The sequence below is a fragment of the Myotis lucifugus genome, unplaced genomic scaffold, assembly GCF_000147115.1.
Source record: "Myotis lucifugus unplaced genomic scaffold, Myoluc2.0 scaffold_1052, whole genome shotgun sequence".
In the NCBI taxonomy this organism is placed as follows: domain Eukaryota; kingdom Metazoa; phylum Chordata; class Mammalia; order Chiroptera; family Vespertilionidae; genus Myotis; species Myotis lucifugus.
The window spans coordinates 5,008-14,856 of NW_005872100.1; the positions used below are offsets into that span (position 1 = coordinate 5,008).

The window sequence follows — 9,849 nt, forward strand, 5'->3', positions numbered from 1 at the left end:
AAAAACCTGAATTAAGTCAGGTTTAAAATGTCCATGCCCAAACCGGTTTTGCTAGGTGGATAGAGCGTCGGCCTGCGGACTGAAGGGTGCCAGGTTCGATTCCGGTAAAGGGCATAAACCTACCTCTGTTGCGGGCATATCCACAGTAGGGGGTTTGCGGGAGGCAGCTGGTCCATGTTTCTCTCACATCGATACTTCTAACTCTCAATCCCTCTCCCTCTCTCTCTGTAAAAAATCAATACAAAAATATAAGATTTCCAGAAATAAAACCACAGTTAAGAAGATTTCATTTGGAAGGGGGGTGGGGTGGTCAGGGAATCAGCTTGGTTAGACATTTTAAAATAAACCAAAGTAAAAATCCAAATGTTAGAAATTCAGGCAAAACTACACTTAGATGCAAAATCAATGCTTTTAATCTGCTTGTCTGTACTTTGAAAAAAAAAAAAGAAAGGGAAAGCTCTCCCTGCCAGGTCAATTTTTTTTTGGGGGGGGGATGGCAGTAGGCTTTGTTCTTTTGGCAGGTCCACTCAGTCATTGTAGATATTACTGCCCTGTTAATAAAAAATATATGTGTCTCTGTAAAGCATTAAAGAAAAATCCAAAGATGAGATGGCTGAGGTCTCAGCTCAAGTATCTCCAAATACAATGTTGCCCATTCCCTGATCTTTCCATGTGTTATTTCTTGGTTGTTTTCCAGATCAATGCCATTCTCTGTTTGTGAGCCTCTGTGGTGCAAGCTTTTTTGTAGGGTTGGATTTCTTCAGAGCCCCATCCTGGGATCGACATGTTCCACTGGCTCTCTAGGTGCAGCTGGACGTCCTTCACCTCCAGGGTGCTGGACTTGCGATGCCGAGCAAGCTGGCAGGCTGCTGTCACTACACTCTCGATAAAATCATCAGTAGTCTGCAGCAGCAACTCCTGTACATCTTCATCCAATTGCTCATTAGGGTCCACTTCCCTTACTAAGTCTTGTAATTTCTTCTTGGTCAACACCTGGTTGTTTTCAGGGCTCAGACGCCCACCAGACACAGGTATGCCTGGTATCTTTACCACTGTAGTGCTATTGGCCATGGAGCCTTGTGGAGGGGTGCTGGCTGGTTCTGGGTGCCCATGACCAGCGTAAAATGCCTGGTCTGTAGCCATATTCCCTGGGAACGTCTCCAATGGGACGGGAACAAACCCGGCCTGAAGTCAGCTCCTGATGGAGATCGACGGAAGGTAAGGACTCAGTAACAGGTTCACAGTTCTGGGGAGAAGAGAAGAGAGAATGAGATGAGAGTCACCTGCTGATCCACCCAATATAATAAACACCCCTCACTTGTCCCATATTGAATAACCTGGAAGTTAACCCATAGTATTTTTCTTTTAAGAATATTTCATTTTATTGATTTTAGAAAGAGACAAATGAAGAGGAGAGAGGGGGGGAGAGAGACAGAGAGAGACTGAGAGAGACAGAGAAAGACAGAGAGAGACAGAGAGAGACAGAGAGAGAGAAAGAAAGAAAGAAAGAAAATTAGTTGACACCTGCTGGCCCTCCAATGGGGACTGAGCCTGAAAGCTGGGCATGTGCCTGACCAGGAAACAATCCAGTGATCTGTTGGTTCATTGGTCGACACTCAACAACTGAGCCACACCGGCCGAGCTCCAAAATCTATTTCAACAATAACATCAGCATTTATTGCTTCTCCTCAAGACAACTCAGTTGGTTAGTGTGTCTATCTCCTAGGTCAAGTTTGCAGGTTCCGTGCCTGGTCAGGGCACAGACAGAAGTCAACCAATAAATGCAATGCTAAGTGCAACAAGAAATCTCTCTCTCTCTCTCTCTCTCTCTCTCTCTCTCTCTCTCTCTCAAAAATCTTTCCATTGGTAAATTACAACAAGCACAATTTGGTCATGATTCTATAGGAAAATACAGAAAACAAATATTTACAACCTGGCATTGCATGGGATTCAATATGCTGAGTGAGAGAGGCCCGTCAGACAGACAAGTTATCCCAAGATTTCCCTTCGATGTGGAATCTACAGAACAAAGTGAATGACCAAACACACTCCTAGGCACCAAGAACGGACTAATAGTCGTCGTGACTGGGCCTGGGGAGGAGGCGGGGGGGGGAGATAGAGGAGGCACTGCAACGCCCCCTAAGATGCACCCCCATCACACTTCCCAAATTAAAAATTAATCTGGTCAAAACGCCAACATTGGCCTAGTCTGAAATGCGCTCGTTTAAAATAGAAACCACGCCCTGTGTGTGAAGGGGGGCCAGGGGTACCCCTGGTTTCCACAGGATCTCAGGAAAGATGCACAGGGCACACACCCAGGACATCTGAGACCAACCTCCGTGCATCCATCTGTGCATTGTTCCGCCGAACCATTCATCCACCCACCCACCCATCTATCCATCCCTCCATCCATGCATCGGTAATCACTCACTTCCAAACCCCAGGCCTCGGACGCCCTCGCCCTACACACCGCCTGGCAGTCCAGACTGGGGAACTCAGTGCCAGGCGCTGAAACCCGCCTGTTTATATACCCGCTCCAGGCATCACTTCCTGTTCCCGCCCCACCCTGTGATTGGTTAGAGACCAGGGTTGATCCATTTTTCATAATCCGCTGGGACATGGTTTCCGGGAGAAAAACTCCTGCAGCCGTATGGGGCGTGTTGGCCTATGAGCTGCTTCGCACGCATCTGAAGTGTTTGAAGGACCCAGACACGCAGACCGGGCCCTGGCAGGTGTGGCTCAGTGATACCAGTGCGTGCCTGGGTGCCGAGGGGTCACGGAGGGTCACGGGTTCGGTTCCCTGTTTGGGCACATGCCCTGGTTTTGGGTTCAAGCTCAATAGGTTCAATGTTTCTCTCCCGCCCCACCCCCGCCCCCTCTCTTTCTGTCCCTAGAAGTAATTTAAATAGAAAATAATTTATTTTTTAAAAAATAAAAAAGCCTGCCCTTACCTGCTGGGCTCAGTGGACAGAGCATCAGCCTGAGGCCTGAAGTGTCCCAGGTTCGATTCTGGTCAAGGGCAGGTACCTTAGTTGTGGGCACATGTACCTTGGGAGCCGGTGTGCAGGAGGCAGCTGATTGATGTTTCTCTCTCACGATGTCTCTAGTTCTCTGTCCCTCCACCTTCCTCTCTGTAAATAATCAATAAAATGCATTTAACATAAATAAATCAAAGAGCCCAGCCTGGTCTGCAGGCGATGGATACCCGGTCGCAGTCCTGTAGGATTCCCATTGGTGGGAGCTCGCTGCCATCTCTCCTCCTCAGTCACGCTGTGGGGTGACCGTCACCCGTGAGAGCCAAGGGAAGCCGTGAGTTCTGAGCCCTTGGAAGTGGCTGGACCTGGAGGGTGAGGGGGGTCCAGGAGTGGGACTGAGATGGATTCAGGGACCAGGTGGGGGCGGCCCAGGCTGCTCCCACCTCTTGTCTGTCAGGTTGGGTGGGGCCTGGCCTTGCCCCTGTTCCAGGCCAAGTGCCGGATACGGGAGGGGGTGCAGAGGCAGAGGAACTACAGAGCCCCTGGCCAGGCCCCAAGGAGTTGGGACAGAAGGACCACCCCTCACCCCAGCCAGGCCCGCACAGACCTCTGGGAGCACCAGCCGGGCCCCTGGTTACAGCCCAGTCTCCAGAACCACAGCCCCAGCGGGCCTGGTCCTGAGCAGGCCCTTTCCCTGCCTCTGAGAGGGACGTGGGGTGACCTGATCCTGGGGCCCAGCGGGTATGCGTATCTCCCGCGGGTGGAAATGGGGGAGCCTTCGCCTCCATCGCCTCTCACCGGGTCCCCGTTCTAGACTCAAGGGCAGGAACGGCTGTCCAGGAGCTGGGTGGGTTCCCAGAAACCCCTCTCTTCCCCCGCACCTGCGAGGGTGGCGCCCCCACAGAACCCGGAACGGGGCTGGCACCTCATCAGTGACTTTATTTCTGGGCAGATGCTGGTGAATTGTTTCCAGGCTCTTCTCAGAACAGGCATTTCCGTCCCGCTCCTGCCTTCCTGGGTTGCAGAGCACGGAGCCCGCCTCCAGGCCCCTCCTCTGCTTTCAGCTGCCCCTCTGTCCAAGGAGCCCACCCGTGCTCCTCTCCTGGGCCCCTGGACCGCCTCGCTGCCTCCCATCCCCCGTAAGGTGTGTGCCGGAGAGAGAGGGGGCAGGGGACTATGCAGAGGCCCCTTTCAGGGGGCGGGCGTGAGGAGGGGTGGACAGAGGGGAGATCTGGGTGCCTCCACTTCTCATTGCCCTTTGCGAACTGGGACAAAATTCAAAAGAAAAACACACGCTACTTTGAACTCAGGAATAAGGTCAAGTCCACTCGGAACAGAAACTCCCCCAGCCCCAACCATGGGCAGCTCCACCCGCGCACTGGCCCTGGCCCCCACCTCTAGGGAAAGTGGGGTTTGGGGCAGAAACAGCTGGGAAGGACCCGAGGACTTTGGGGTACAGGTCTTCTTAGACCAGGGAGGAGCCAGGCAGGGGGGGGTGGCTCCTGGTGGCCAGGCTGGGCTGGAGGAGGCAGCAGGCAGCACCATGGGAGGCGGCTACCCCAGAGGCCAGGGCAGAAAGGGCTCCCCACCCTCAGGAACAATCATGGCTCCTTAGATGTCTGTGGAATGAGTTGGTGTTTCTTGGCGGTATGAGGAAGGCCAGGTGTGGCCAGCCCACTGCTGCCATGTGGAGCTCTTCCTCTAGGCCCCCATCCTTCTCCTGTCAGTCACTCACCCCACAGACCCCCCTGAGCACCCAGTGTGTGTGCCAGGCTCTGACTCTGGGGAACTCTGAGTCACGTAGAGTAGACAGCACCACTGAACAGACTCTGGAGTGAGGAGGGGAGGCACTGTAGTGAGTGTTGACGCCTGTAGCTGAGCTGTCCTGGAAACAGACAGCACAGACCGAGGCTGCCTCCACGAGGTATCATGGAATTTGTCTGCAGTGCAACATCACACCAACCACATGGGTATGGGGCCATGAGATAAGTGCACAGGAGACCCAGCCGTGCCCAATGAGTCCTGATCTGGGCTTCTGCTGGTGTTTCCTGGAAGGGAGAAGCAGTTTTTCACAAGGGCGGAGCAGGCATGCCCAGGGCACCCTACTTGGGTTCAAATCCAAGCTCAGGACTCATTCCCTGGGTGACCTCGGGACAGTCCCCCCCCAGCCCCAGGCCTGTTCCTTTTCTATGAGCAGGTGTGATGGTTAGTACCCACCTCGGGCACCTGTCCTGGACAGTGGTGTTGACAGTGGAGATCTTACAAGGGAAGCTCTGTCCTGGCTCTTAGACATTTTTGTTTTTGCCTTTTCATTTTCATTTTATTTTATTTTAACTTTTTTGTTGTTGTTGTTCTTGTTGGTGCTAAAGCTCACTGGAGGATATATTTTCCATTGATATTTTAGAGGGAGTGGACAGGAGGCAAAGAGACAGAGAGAAACATCTATTGAAAGAGACACATTGATTGGTTGCCTCCCCCAAGCTCGGGATCAGGGTCTAGGATCCTGCCCCCAACCAGTACATGTCCTTTTCAGAAGACGAAGAGGGCTCTCTGGGAAGAAAGGTGGCTTTTCTTTCTTCCCAATTGCATATGCCTCTGCCTCTATAGTCGGTATTGCGTATGTTCCGGTGCTGGTGAGCTTTGCACCTTTCATGGTAGGATCTGTCACTTCCATCATGAAACTTCTGGGGATTCCCGTGCTCTTTTTAATCCTAGGACGAGATTCGAAGTGTTTGTCCCCTTTGGTTGGGCAATTCTTAATATAATGGCCAGGTCTACCACAGCGGAAACAGGTGTAAGATGGAGGTGGTGGACCTAGAGTCTTCTTCATGTAATTGATGGGGTCGTATGCATGGCCAGACTGCCACATCATGGCTTTAATTTTATCTTCTTCAGAAGCATTGGCTTCAGCCAGATTGGCAGTCTTGGTAAGCTGGGCCAGAGACATAGGTGCAGAAGAGTCGTCAGTGACTTTTGAAGTTCCCATCGCTGGTTCAGTTCGACGTATAACGTCTGTCTGGCTTGTAGATTTCACACCTCCAATAGGAATTCTTCTAACAAGGACAGACGTATTCTTAGGAATCAGAGCATTATCATCAGTGTACTCTTCCGCGGTCTGCGCACTGCTGATCTGCACTTGGCAGCTTTCAGCTTCTCTCTGCCCAGAATCTGCGTCTTTAGGTCTCGGAGGGAGATGTGCCGCCCATCAAAGGTGACGATGGCATAGTTGAGTGTGGAAGCGAATTTATAATGCACACAGGACATGGTGCCAAAGTACTCCTCAGTTTGGGAGAGGAGACGTGGACACGCTCAGTACACGTATACTTATGCACTGAAGAGCAGAATATGGGCATACACAGAACACTCGCAAGACACCGAAGGACCGAAGGCCTTGGTTTGAACACCCCCTCCCCACAGCAGGGGCGTGAGAACCGCAATCCGTGGAATCACTTCCTGTGCAGGAGGGCAGGCCAGGAGGGCAGGCCAGGCGGGCCCCGAGGGCCCGGGGCTCTGCCAATGGGCACCGCGTCACCCGGGCCGCGTCACCCGGGCCGGGTCCCCCTCGCTCAACCTCAGGGCCAGCAGGCAGTGCAGTCAGCAGCGGTGAGTCCCAGTGACCCGCGAGGTCCTGGGTCCTTAGTGTGGCCGCACCTCCCGGGGGCTCTCTCCGTGGTTTGGGGGGCCCCGGGCCCCGCGAGAAGACCAAAGTCGGCGAAGAAGAAATGACACGCAGACAGCGGTCAGTTGATCAGCAGCCTAGCCAGGTTCTAGCTAGCCAGGTGCTTCAGCGGCTTCTATGTCCCGGGACCGGGTCTTGGCGAGACGTCTCCCCTGAAAGCTCACTTGGAGAAGGAGGTCGGCGACGGCGACCAAGACAACAAGCCTAGGGCTGAGAAGCTCCGCACCCAGGACCTTGCTTTCTTTTATAGCGCCAGAGCGTAGTGGGAGGAGCCAAATCAGCCGCTCGACCAATCAGCCGCCCCCTGGACTGTGAAGTCACAAGTTGGGTGCACATGCCCCCAAGCTAGGTCCCGCGAAAGTACGGAAAGGAAAGGTCCTGCTGAACCTGGTATTCATTCCTCGAAGGGAATGGGCCGGGCGAGGGTGAAGGGTGGGGGGTGGGGGGTGGGGGGACGGAAGCGGGTAGACCCGAGACGCAAACACACAGCATGAAGCTGGCCTTGGAGGTCATGGGAGGCAGAGGCTGAAGTTGATGTGAATAAAATGTGTATGGTTTTGTATATTAGCGTGCCCCCTGCTGGCCCTTCCCCACTCAGGTCAAGTCCAGGCACCAGCCTCTGGCTGCAGGAGAGTGGCTTGCATTGGCGCTTTTCCACCAGCAGAGGGCGGGGACGGCCCCGCCCTGGCTCACCCCTCCCCTCCCCCTTCCCCTGCCCCATGCTCCCTCTCTGGATGGATGGGATGGTCAGGCCCCCGCCCACAGGCTGGATCCATGTCATTTCTAAGGAGGTTTTTTTGTTTTTGTTTGTTTGATTTGTAAGATTTATTTTTTAAAAGAGGATTTTCTTAAGGAGGTTAATTTTTTTCTTATTTTTCAATTTTAAAAGGAGTGTTTTTGGTTTGGCTTTGGGTTTTTTTTAAAACCAGTTCAGAAGGTCAAACCTTCAAAGTGCATGCAAGCTGCTCCTCCTAGGGGGCCCGGACTGAATGTTCGAGAGCATCTCCAGGAAGGCCTGCGGGGATGGTGCCTCCACCTTCTGGGAGGATTTCTGGACTCTGCCGAACAGGATGACGTATTTTGCCTCCAGCCAGATGAACTCGGAGTGGTTCTCATCGAACAGGATGAAGACTCCAGGGCGGCGCCTGGCCAAGACGAACGTAGGGAAGTCAACAGTGATGGTTTCTACGCTCGCTATAGGAACACATCCTGCGGGTTAGGGGTAATCTGGTCTCCTGAGCTCAGGCCCACAGGCAGAACAAACGGAACAGGCTGCTCCTCCGAAGCTGCAGCCCTGGACTCCCCGACGCTCGGCTGGGCAGGGTCCTGCCATCCACGGCCCTGGCTTTCCTCAGTCCCGTGTTCTTGCTGCTGCTCGCAGATCACCTGCTCGCCAATCTACTGGACCACGGTGGAGAGCTCCTTGAAGTTGCAGAAGATCTCACCATCTGGCCTGTGGATGCGGCCCATGAGATGGATCTCTACCTTAGTGTTCATGCACTGTCCCGTGATGCGGGTGACCCTGGCATACTTCCCGCCATTTTGGCCCCAGTAACTTGGCAGCTGCCATTTTGTTTTTAAAATATATTTTATTGATTTTTTTTCCAGAGTGGAAAGAAGAGGGATAGAGAATTAGAAACCTCAAAGATAAACCTCAATCAGCTGCCTCCCGCACACCTACTGGTGTTGTGCCCACAACCAATGCATATGCCCTTGACAGGAATTGATCCTGGGACCCTTTAGTCCGCAGGATGGTGCTCTGTCCACTGAGCCAAACCAGTTAGGGCGGCAGCCACCATTGTGAAATGGCAAAGGTCAATCCCTCTCTTTAATCCTCTCCCTTCCGCCCCTCATCCCGCGTTTTAACTTCCGCGTTTGGATAGCACAAAATGCAAGTACAAAACATTGCACAAGTGTACGTTTTACTATACGGAAGTGGATTAATATCTTTGTGTCATTGGTGTGTGTATGTGTGTGTGTGTGTGTGTGTGTGTGTGTGTGTGTGTTTTAAAATATATCATTATTGATTTCAGAGAGGAAGGCAGAAGGAGAGAGCGATAGTACATCCACGATGAGAGAGGATCACCGGTCAACTGCCTCCTGCACACTCCACACTGGGGATGTAGCCTCCAAACCAGGGGCGTACCCTTGACCAGAATCGAACCCGGGAGGCTTCGTGGTCCACAGGCTGACACTCTAAACACTGAGCCAAACCAGCTAGGGCCATTTTGCTGTTGTTGTTTAAAAACAGATTGGAAGGGAGAGGAAGAGGGAGAGGGAGAGGGGAGGGAGAGGGAGATGGAGAGGAAATTGATTTTCCACTTGTTTATTCTTGTGTCCCTTGATTTAAAAAAAAATACAAAACTAACAATGAGGGAATTTGTGGTCTCTACCCTGGGACCCTGGGCTGTGCCCTGAGGGCACTGGAAAAAAGGAAAGTGACTTGTTACCATGGCCTTCACGAGTCCAAAGACATGTGATCCTAGAGGTATAGAAAGATAATAGGCCCAGATACCAGTAAGGTCAAAGATGATCTCTCTCAGGGAAGATACCCAGCCTAGGGCCTGACTACACCCTCACTATAGACTGCTTACTACTTTTAAAAGCCTTTTATTTTCAGAACATCCTGGGTGATCTCTTTAGGTGTCTGAGTTTGCAAGCCCAGGCCAGGCCTCCCGGGAGTGGGTCAGGTGATCATGTGGCCCCTTTTCATCCACAATGCAAAGCTTCTTATGTATTTACACCTTCCATTTTATCCTATGGCATTCCATTTCATTTTATTAAGCGATGTCTCCCCCAATACATTCAATTGCAAAAACAACAGCAACAACAAAGAGAAAATGAATCCCCCATTGTTGTCCCTGGAGTACTCGCCTCGTTTAGGCTTTCAGAGTTCCTGGGGTGTCAAGGGTCCAGGTACACAAATAGTGTTCTAGGTACATCCACTCGGTCCTCAGTCACACCCAATCCCCCCCACACCCACACCCACACACACACACACACACACACACACACACACACACACACACGAAAAAAAAGAATAAAAATCTCCAGTCCCCCTTTCACTGCCATTCCACCTGCGGGGCCTTCCGGGGGAAAACCCAGGTGATGGATGCCAGGGCATAGGGGATAGTGGGTCTGGGTTAGGGTCAGATCTAGGGTCAGGGTCATGGGAAACATAAGTGTCAGGGTCAG

General features: G+C 52.4%; 1 pseudogene; it reads right to left on the reverse strand.

Moving 5' to 3' along the window:
- Positions 1 to 675: 675 nt before the first annotated feature.
- On the reverse strand, positions 676 to 1,143 carry LOC111824253 (annotated as a pseudogene).
- Between the last annotated feature and the right edge of the window lie 8,706 nt (positions 1,144 to 9,849).